This window comes from Panulirus ornatus, chromosome 46 (assembly GCF_036320965.1).
Source record: "Panulirus ornatus isolate Po-2019 chromosome 46, ASM3632096v1, whole genome shotgun sequence".
NCBI lineage: Eukaryota > Metazoa > Arthropoda > Malacostraca > Decapoda > Palinuridae > Panulirus > Panulirus ornatus.
Window position 1 is genome coordinate 19456869 of NC_092269.1, and position 9742 is coordinate 19466610.

Genomic DNA, 9742 nt, shown 5'->3' on the forward strand with positions numbered 1-9742 from the left:
TATATATATATATATTATAATAGGGTAAGAGAGATGTGTGATAATATAGTGTGGCTGAGAGAGCAGCAGAGGGTTTTTTGAAATGGTTTGGTCACATGGAGAGAATGAGTGAGGAAAGATTGACGAAGAGGATATATGTGTCAGAGGTGGAGGGAACGAGGAAAAGTGGGAGACCAGATTGGAGGTGGAAAGATGGAGTGAAAAAGATTTTGAGCGATCGTGGCCTGAACATGCAGGAGGGTGAAAGGCGTGCAAGGAATAGATTGAATTGGAACGATGTGGTATACCGGGGTCGACGTGCTGTCATTGGATTGAACCAGGGCATGTGAAGCGTCTGGGGTAAACCATGGAAAGTTCTATGTTGCCTGGATGTGGAAAGGGAGCTGTGGTTTCGGTGCATTATCACATGATAGCTAGAGACTGAGTGTGAACGAATGTGGCCTTTGTTGTCTTTTCCTAGCGCTACCTCGCGCACATAACGGGGGAGGCGGTTGTTATTTCATGTGTGGCGGGGTGGCGATGGGAATGAATAAAGGCAGGCAGTAAGAATTATGCACATTTATATATATATGTATATGTCTGTGTGTGTATATGTATACGTTGAGATGTATAGGTATGTATAGTTGTCTCTGTGGACGTGTATTCATATACATGTGTATATGGGTGGGTTGGGCCATCCTTTCTATGATAATAATAATTATATATATATATATATATATATATATATATATATATATATATATATATATATATATATATATATATATATATATATATATATATATATATATATATACATATATACATATATATTATCTATTATTATTTTGCTTTCTTGCTGTCTCCCGCGTTAGCGAGGTAGCGCAAGGAAACAGAAGAAAGGATGGCCCAACCCACCCACATACAACTGTATATATATATATATATATATATATGTATATATATATATATATATATATATATATATATATATATATATATATATATATATATATATATATATATATATATATATATATATATCCCTGAAGATAGGGGAGAAAGAACACTTCTCACGCATCCCTCACGTGTCGTAGAAGGCGACTAAAGGGGACGGGAGCATGGGGCCAGAAACCCTCCCCTCCTTGTATTTTAACTTTTTAAAAGGGGAAACAGAAGAGGGAGTCACACGGGGAGTGCTCATCCTCCTCGAAGGCTCAGATTGGGGTGTCTAAATGTGTGTGGATGTAACCAAGATGAGAAAAAAGGAAAGATAGGTAGCATGAATGTTGGGGTGAAGAGGGTGATGAGAGTAAGTGAGCTTGAGAAGGAGTTCTGTGTGAGGAAGTACCAGGAGAGACTGAGTACAGAATGGAAAAAGGTGAGAACAATGGAAGTAAGGGGAGTGGGGGAGGAATGGGATGTATTTAGGGAATCAGTGATGGATTGCGCAAAAGATGCTTGTGGCATGAGAAGAGTGGGAGGTGGGTTGATTAGAAAGGGTAGTGAGTGGTGGGATGAAGAAGTAAGAGTATTAGTGAAAGAGAAGAGAGAGGCATTTGGACGATTTCTGCAGGGAAAAAATGCAATTGAGTGGGAGATGTATAAAAGAAAGAGAGAGGAGGTCAAGAGAAAGGTGCAAGAGGTGAAAAAAAGGGCAAATGAGAGTTGGGGTGAGAGAGTATCATTAAATTTTAGGGAGAATAAAAAGATGTTCTGGAAGGAGGTAAATAAAGTGCGTAAGACAAGGGAGCAAATGGGAACTTCGGTGAAGGGCGCAAGTGGGGAGGTGATAACAAGTAGTGGTGATGTGAGAAGGAGATGGAGTGAGTATTTTGAAGGTTTGTTGAATGTGTTTGATGATAGAGTGGCAGATATAGGGTGTTTTGGTCGAGGTGGTGTGCAAAGTGAGAGGGTTAGGGAAAATGATTTGGTAAACAGAGAAGAGGTAGTGAAAGCTTTGCGGAAGATGAAATCCGGCAAGGCAGCAGGTTTGGATGGTATTGCAGTGGAATTTATTAAAAAAGAGGGTGACTGTATTGTTGACTGGTTGGTAAGGTTATTTAATGTATGTATGACTCATGGTGAGGTGCCTGAGGATTGGCGGAATGCGTGCATAGTGCCATTGTACAAAGGCAAAGGGGATAAGAGTGAGTGCTCAAATTACAGAGGTATAAGTTTGTTGAGTATTCATGGTAAATTATATGGGAGGGTATTGATTGAGAGGGTGAAGGCATGTACAGAGCATCAGATTGGGGAAGAGCAGTGTGGTTTCAGAAGTGGTAGAGGATGTGTGGATCAGGTGTTTGCTTTGAAGAATGTATGTGAGAAATACTTAGAAAAGCAAATGGATTTGTATGTAGCATTTATGGATCTGGAGAAGGCATATGATAGAGTTGATAGAGATGCTCTGTGGAAGGTATTAAGAATATATGGTGTGGGAGGAAAGTTGTTAGAAGCAGTGAAAAGTTTTTATCGAGGATGTAAGGCATGTGTACGTGTAGGAAGAGAGGAAAGTGATTGGTTCTCAGTGAATGCAGGTTTGCGGCAGGGGTGTGTGATGTCTCCATGGTTGTTTAATTTGTTTATGGATGGGGTTGTTAGGGAGGTAAATGCAAGAGTTTTGGAAAGAGGGGCAAGTATGAAGTCTGTTGGGGATGAGAGAGCTTGGGAAGTGAGTCAGTTGTTGTTCGCTGATGATACAGCGCTGGTGACTGAGTTTGGAAAAGTGTGTGGAAGAAGAAAGTTAAGAGTAAATGTGAATAAGAGCAAGGTTATTAGGTACAGTAGGGTTGAGGGTCAAGTCAATTGGGAGGTGAGTTTGAATGGAGAAAAACTGGAGGAAGTGAAGTGTTTTAGATATCTGGGAGTGGATCTGGCAGCGGATGGAACCATGGAAGCGGAAGTGGATCATAGGGTGTGGGAGGGGGCGAAAATCCTGGGTGCCTCGAAGAATGTGTGGAAGTCGAGAACATTATCTCGGAAAGCAAAAATGGGTATGTTTGAAGGAATAATGGTTCCAACAATGTTGTATGGTTGCGAGGCGTGGGCTATGGATAGAGTTGTGCGCAGGAGGATGGATGTGCTGGAAATGAGATGTTTGAGGACAATGTGTGGTGTGAGGTGGTTTGATCGAGTGAGTAACGTAAGGGTAAGAGAGATGTGTGGAAATAAAAAGAACGTGGTTGAGAGAGCAGAAGAGCGTGTTTTGAAGTGGTTTGGGCACATGGAGAGGATGAGTGAGGAAAGATTGACCAAGAGGATATGTGTGTCGGAGGTGAAAGGGAACAAGGAGAAGAGGGAGACCAAATTGGAGGTGGAAATATGGAGTGAAAAAGATTTTGTGTGATCGGGGCCTGAGCATGCAGGAGGGTGAAAGGAGGGCAAGGAATAGAGTGAATTGGATCGATGTGGTATACCGGGGTTGACGTGCTGTCAGTGGATTGAAGCAGGGCATGTGAAGCGTCTGGGGTAAACCATGGAAAGCTGTGTAGGTATGTATATTTGCGTGTGTGGACGTATGTATATACATGTGTATGGGGGGGGGAGTTGGGCCATTTCTTTTGTCTGTTTCCTTGCGCTACCTCGCAAACGCGGGAGACAGCGACAAAGTATAATAAAAAAAAAAATATAAGGTAGCATGTTCGAGGAAAGGAACCTGGATGTTTTGGCTCTGAGTGAAACGAAGCTCAAGGGTAAAGGGGAAGAGTTGGTTTGGGAATGTATTGTGAGTAAAGTCAGGGGTTAGTGAGAGGACAAGAGTAAGGGAAGGAGTAGTACTACTCCTGAAACAGGAGTTGTGGGAGTATGTGATAGAGTGTATGATATATGATATGGGTAAAACTGAAAGTTGATGGAGAGAGACGGGTGATTATTGGTGCACAGGCACCTGGGCATGAGAAGAAAGATCATGAGAGGCAAGTGTTTTGGGAGCAGCTGAATGAGTGTGTTAGTTGTTTTGATGCACGAGACCGGGTTATAGTGATGGGTGATTTGAATGCAAAGGTGAGTAATGTGGCAGTTGAGGGAATGATTGGTATACATGGGGTGTTCAGTGTTGTAAATGGAAAAGGTGAGGAGCTTGTAGATTTATGTACTGAAAAATGACTGGTGATTGGGAATACCTGGTTTAAAAAGAGAGATATACATAAGTATACGTATGTAAGTAGGAGAGATGGCCAGAGAGCGTTATTGGATTACGTGTTAATTGATAGGCGCGCGAGAGAGACTTTTGGATGTTAATATGCTGAGAGATGCAACTGGAGGGATGTCTGATCATTATCTTGTGGAGGCGAACTTGAAGATTTGTAGGGGTTTTCAGAAAAGAAGAGAGAATGTTGGGGTGAAGAGAGTGGTGAGAGTAAGTGAGCTTGGGAAGGAGACTTGTGTGAGGAAGTACCAGGAGAGACTGAGTACATAATGGAAAAAGGTGAGAACAAAGGAGGTAAAGGGAGTGGGGGAGGAATGGGATGTATTTAAGGAAGCAGTGATGGCTTGCGCAAAAGATGCTTGTAGCATGAGAAGTGTGGGAGGTGGGTTGATTAGAAAGGGTAGTGAGTGGTGGAATGAAGAAGTAAGATTATTAGTGAAAGAGAAGAGATAGGAATTTTTGGACGATTTTTGAAGGAAAAAATGCAAATGAGTGAGAGATGTATCAAAGAAAGAGGCAGGAGGTCAAGAGAAAGGTGCAAGAGGTGAAAAAGAGGGCAAATGAGAATTGGGGTGAGAGAGTATCATTAAATTTAAGGGAGAATAAAAAGATGTTTTGGAAGGAGGTAAATAAATTGCGTAAGACAAGGGAGCAAATGGGAAGTTCAGTGAAGGGAGCTAATGGGGTGGTGATAACAAGTAGTGGTGATGTGACAAGGAGATGGAGTGAGTATTTTAAAGGTTTGTTGACTGTGTTTGATGACAGAGTAGCAGGTATTGGGTGTTTTGGTCGAGGTGGTGTGCAAAGTGAGAGGGTTAAGTATAATGATTTGGTAAGCAGAGAAGAGGTAGTAAAAGCTCTGCGGAAGATGAAAGCCGGCAAGGCAGCAGGTTTGGATGTTATTGCATTGGAATCTATTAAAAAAGGGTGTGACTGTATTGTTGACTGGTTGGTAAGGTTATTTAATGTATGGAAGATTCATGGTGAGGTGCCTGAGGATTGGCGGAATGCTTGCATAATGCCATTGTACAAAGGCAAAGGGGATAAGAGTGAGTGCTCAAATTACAGAGGTATACGTTTGTTGAGTATTCCTGGTAAATTATATGGGAAGGTATTGATTGAGAGGGTGAAGGCATGTACAGAGCATCAGATTGGGGAAGAGCAGTGTGGTTTCAGAAGTGGTAGAGGATGTGTGGATCAGGTGTTTGCTTTGAAGAATGTATGTGAGAAATACTTAGAAAAGCACATGGATTTGTATGTAGCATTTAAGGAGAAACTTCAGAAGCTGGTGACTGAGTTTGGTAAAGTGTGTGAAAGAAGAAAGTTTAGAGTAAATGTGAATAAGAGCAAGGTTATTAGGTACAGTAGGGTTGAGGGTCAAGTCAGTTGGGAGGTAAGTTTGAATGGAGAAAAACTGGAGGAAGTAAAGTGTTTTAGATATCTGGGAGTGGATCTGGCAGCAGATGGAACCATGGAAGCAAAAGTGAATCATAGGGTGGGGGAGGGGGCGAAAATTCTGGGAGCCTTGAAGAATGTGTGGAAGTCGAGAACATTATCTCGGAAAGCAAAAATGGCTATGTTTGAAGGAATAGTGGTTCCAACAATGTTGTATGGCTGCGAGGTGTGGGCTATGGATAGAGTTGTGCGCAGGAGTGTGGATGTGCTGGAAATGAGATGTTTGATAACAATATGTGGTGTGAGGTGGTTTGATCGAGTAAGTAATGTAAGGGTAAGAGAGATGTGTGGAAATAAAAAGAGTGTGGTTGAGAGAGCAGAAGAGGGTGTTTTGAAATGGTTTGGTTACATGGAGAGAATGAGTGAGGAAAGATTGACCAAGAGGATATATGTGTCAGAGGTGGAGGGAACGAGGAGATGTGGGATACGAAATTGGAGGTGGAAAGATGAAGTGAAAAAGATTTTGAGTGATCAGTGCCTGAACATGCAGGAGGGTGAAACGCGTGCAAGGAATAGAGTGAATTGGAACGATATGGTATACCGGTGTCGACGTGCTGCCAATGGATTGAACCAGGGCATGTGAAGCGTCTGGGGTAAAGCATGGAAAGTTCTTTGGGGCCTGGATGTGGAAAGGGAGCTGTGGTTTAGGTGCATTATTACATGACAGCCAGAGACTGAGTGTGAACGAATGTGGCCTTTGTTGTCTTTTCCTAGCGCTACCTCGCACACATGAGGGGTAAGGGGGTTGTTATTCCATGTGTGGCGAGGTGGCGATGGGAATAAATAAAGGCAGACAGTATGAATTATGTACATGTGCATATATGTATATATCCGTGTGTGTATATACATGTGTACATTGAGATGTATAGGTATGTATATTTGCGTGTGTGGACGTGTATGTATATACATGTGTATGTGGGTGGGTTGGGCAATTCTTTCGTCTGTTTCCTTGCGATACCTCTCTAACGCGGGAGACAGCGACAAAGGAAAATAGATGAATATATAAGTATATATATACATATATATATATATATATATATATATATATATATATATATATATATATATATATATATGTATATATATATATATATATATATATATATATATATATATATATATATATATGTTAGGGAGGTAAATGCAACAGTCTTGGAAAGAGGGGCAAGTATGAAGTCTGTTGGGGATGAGAGAGCTTGGGAAGTGAGTCAGTTGTTGTTCGCTGATGATACAGCGCTGGTGGCGGATTCATGTGAGAAACTGCAGAAGCTGGTGACGGAGTTTGGTAAAGTGTGTGGAAGAAGAAAGTTAAGAGTAAATGTGAATAAGAGCAAGGTTATTAGGTACAGTAGGGTTGAGGGTCAAGTCAATTGGGAGGTGAGTTTGAATGGAGAAAAACTGGAGGAAGTGAAGTGTTTTAGATATCTGGGAGTGGATCTGTCAGCGGATGGAACAATGGAAGCGGAAGTGGATCATAGGGTGGGGGAGGGGGCGAAAATTTTGGGAGCCTTGAAAAATGTGTGGAAGTCGAGAACATTATCCCGGAAAGCAAAAATGGGTATGTTTGAAGGAATAGTGGTTCCAACAATGTTGTATGGTTGCGAGGCGTGGGCTATGGATAGAGTTGTTCGCAGGAGGATGGATGTGCTGGAAATGAGATGTTTGAGGACAATGTGTGGTGTGAGGTGGTTTGATCGAGTAAGTAACGTAAGGGTAAGAGAGATGTGTGGCAATAAAAAGAGCGTGGTTGAGAGAGCAGAAGAGGGTGTTTTGAAATGGTTTGGGCACATGGAGAGAATGAGTGAGGAAAGATTGGCCAAGAGGATATATGTGTCGGAGGTGGAGGGAACGAGGAGAAGAGGGAGACCAAATTGGAGGTGGAAAGATGGAGTGAAAAGGATTTTGTGTGATCGGGGCCTGAACATGCAGGAGGGTGAAAGGAGGGCAAGGAATAGAGTGAATTGGAGCGATGTGGTATACAGGGGTTGACGTGCTGTCAGTGGATTGAATCAGGGCATGTGAAGCGTCCGGGGTAAACCATGGAAAGCTGTGTAGGTATGTATATTTGCGTGTGTGGACGTGTGTATATACATGTGTATGGGGGGGGGGTTGGGCCATTTCTTTCGTCTGTTTCCTTGCGCTACCTCGCAAACGCGGGAGATAGCGACGAGGTAAAAAAAAAAAAAATATATATATATATATATATATATATATATATATATATATATATATATATATATATATATATATATATATATATATATATATATATATATATATGTTCGGGGATAGGGGAGAAAGAATACTTCCTACGTATTCCCCACGTGTATTAGAAGACGACTATAGGGGGCGGGAGCGGGGAGCTAGAAACCCTTACCTCCTTGTTTTTCGATTTCTAAAAGAGGAAATAAAAGAATGAGTCAAACTGTTAGTGCTCATCCTCTTTGAAGGCTCGGATTGGGGTGTATGAATGTGTGTAGATATAGCTAAAATTGGAAAAAAGGAGAGATAGGTAGTTCGTTTGGCACTGAGTGAAATGAAGCTCAAGGGTAAAGGGGAAGAATGGTTTGGGAATGTCTTGGGAGTAAAGTCAGGTGTGTTCGAGAGGACAAGATCTAATGAAAGAGTAACACTACTCCAGGAGCAGCGGTTGTGGGATGAAGTGTGCGAAAGTGAATTCTAGATTGATGTGGGTAAAACAGAAAGTTGGTGGAGAGAGATGGGTGATTACTGGTGCGTATGCACCTGATCATGAGATGAAAGATCATGAGAGGTAAGTGTTTTGGAGCAGTTGAGTGAGTTTGTCAGCAGGTTTGATGCACGAGATCGTGTTACAGTGATGGGTGTTTCAATGCGAAGGAGAATAATGTGGCAGTTGAGGATATAATTTTTGTACATGAGAATTCACTGTTATGAATGGAAATGGTGGAGAGCTTGTGGATTTGTATGCTGAAAAAAGGACTAGCGATTGGGAATACCTAGCTTAAAAAGAGATACATGCTTAAGTATATCTATATGAGTAGGAGCGATGGTCAAACGGAATTATTGGATTATGTGTTAATTGATAAGCGCGTAAAAGAGACTTTTGGACGTTAATGTGCTGATAGGGGCAGCTGGAGGGATGTCTGATCACTATCTTGTGTAGGTGAAGGTGAAGATTTATAGAGGTTCTCAAAAAAAAGGAGAGTGGTGAGAGTAAGTGAGCTTTGAAATGAGACTTGTGTGAGGAAGTACCAGGAGAGATTGGTGTAGAATGGCAAATGGCGTGAGAGGATTGGGTGAGGAATGGGATGTATTTAGGGAAGCATTGATGGCTTGCGCAAAAGATGCTTGTGGCATGAGAGAGGTGGAAGGTGAGAATATTGGAGAGGGTAGTGAGTTGTGGGGTGAAGAAGTAAAGTCGGAAGTGAAAGAGAAAAGAGAGGCGTTTGGATGATATTTGCAAGGAAGGAGTGTAAATGAGTGGGAAACGTATAAAAGAAAGCAGTAGGAGGTCAAACGAAGGGTGCAATGGTCGAAAAAGAGGGGAAAATAGAGTTTGGATGAGAGTATCATTAAACTTTAGGGAGAATATAAAGAAGTTTTGGACGGAGTTAAATAATGTGCGTAAGATAAGAAACAATTCCCTCGGGAACTGCGTGATAACCGCAGTTAGCATATAGGGTGCCGACACGAACCAAGGAGGAGCGGCTGATGACTACTCTCCCACTTGCTCACATTGTGAGAATACGTTCGCCAACATTCGGGGCCGTAGGGTCCACGAGCGGCAGATACACACTGCTTCTTTCACCAGGAGTTGGCGACACGGCATGTCTTGTCGAAGGCAAGATGAACCGACGAGGAGATTGAGCTCCTCGCTAGTGCAGAGGCGACAATGGCAGCTGGTCCCTCTTTAGTAGCCGGAAAGGGCCTGAACCAGCTGTTTGGTGGAGGCAATCAAGGGCTTCCGACGGAAAGCGACTGGTGTTCAGGGGGTTGATCCTGAACGTTAACCCCCACCACGAGGTGGCGCGTAGTGTGTCAGGTGAGAGACGTGTCCCAGCTGATAATATAAATAACGCGCAGAGTGGCAGCCTGGAGGAGGCACCACGCGAGGAAAGGCGCGTGCGTGCTACCTCTGGTGGGGAAGGCTTCACTGGTACGGGAGATGGGGCTGTC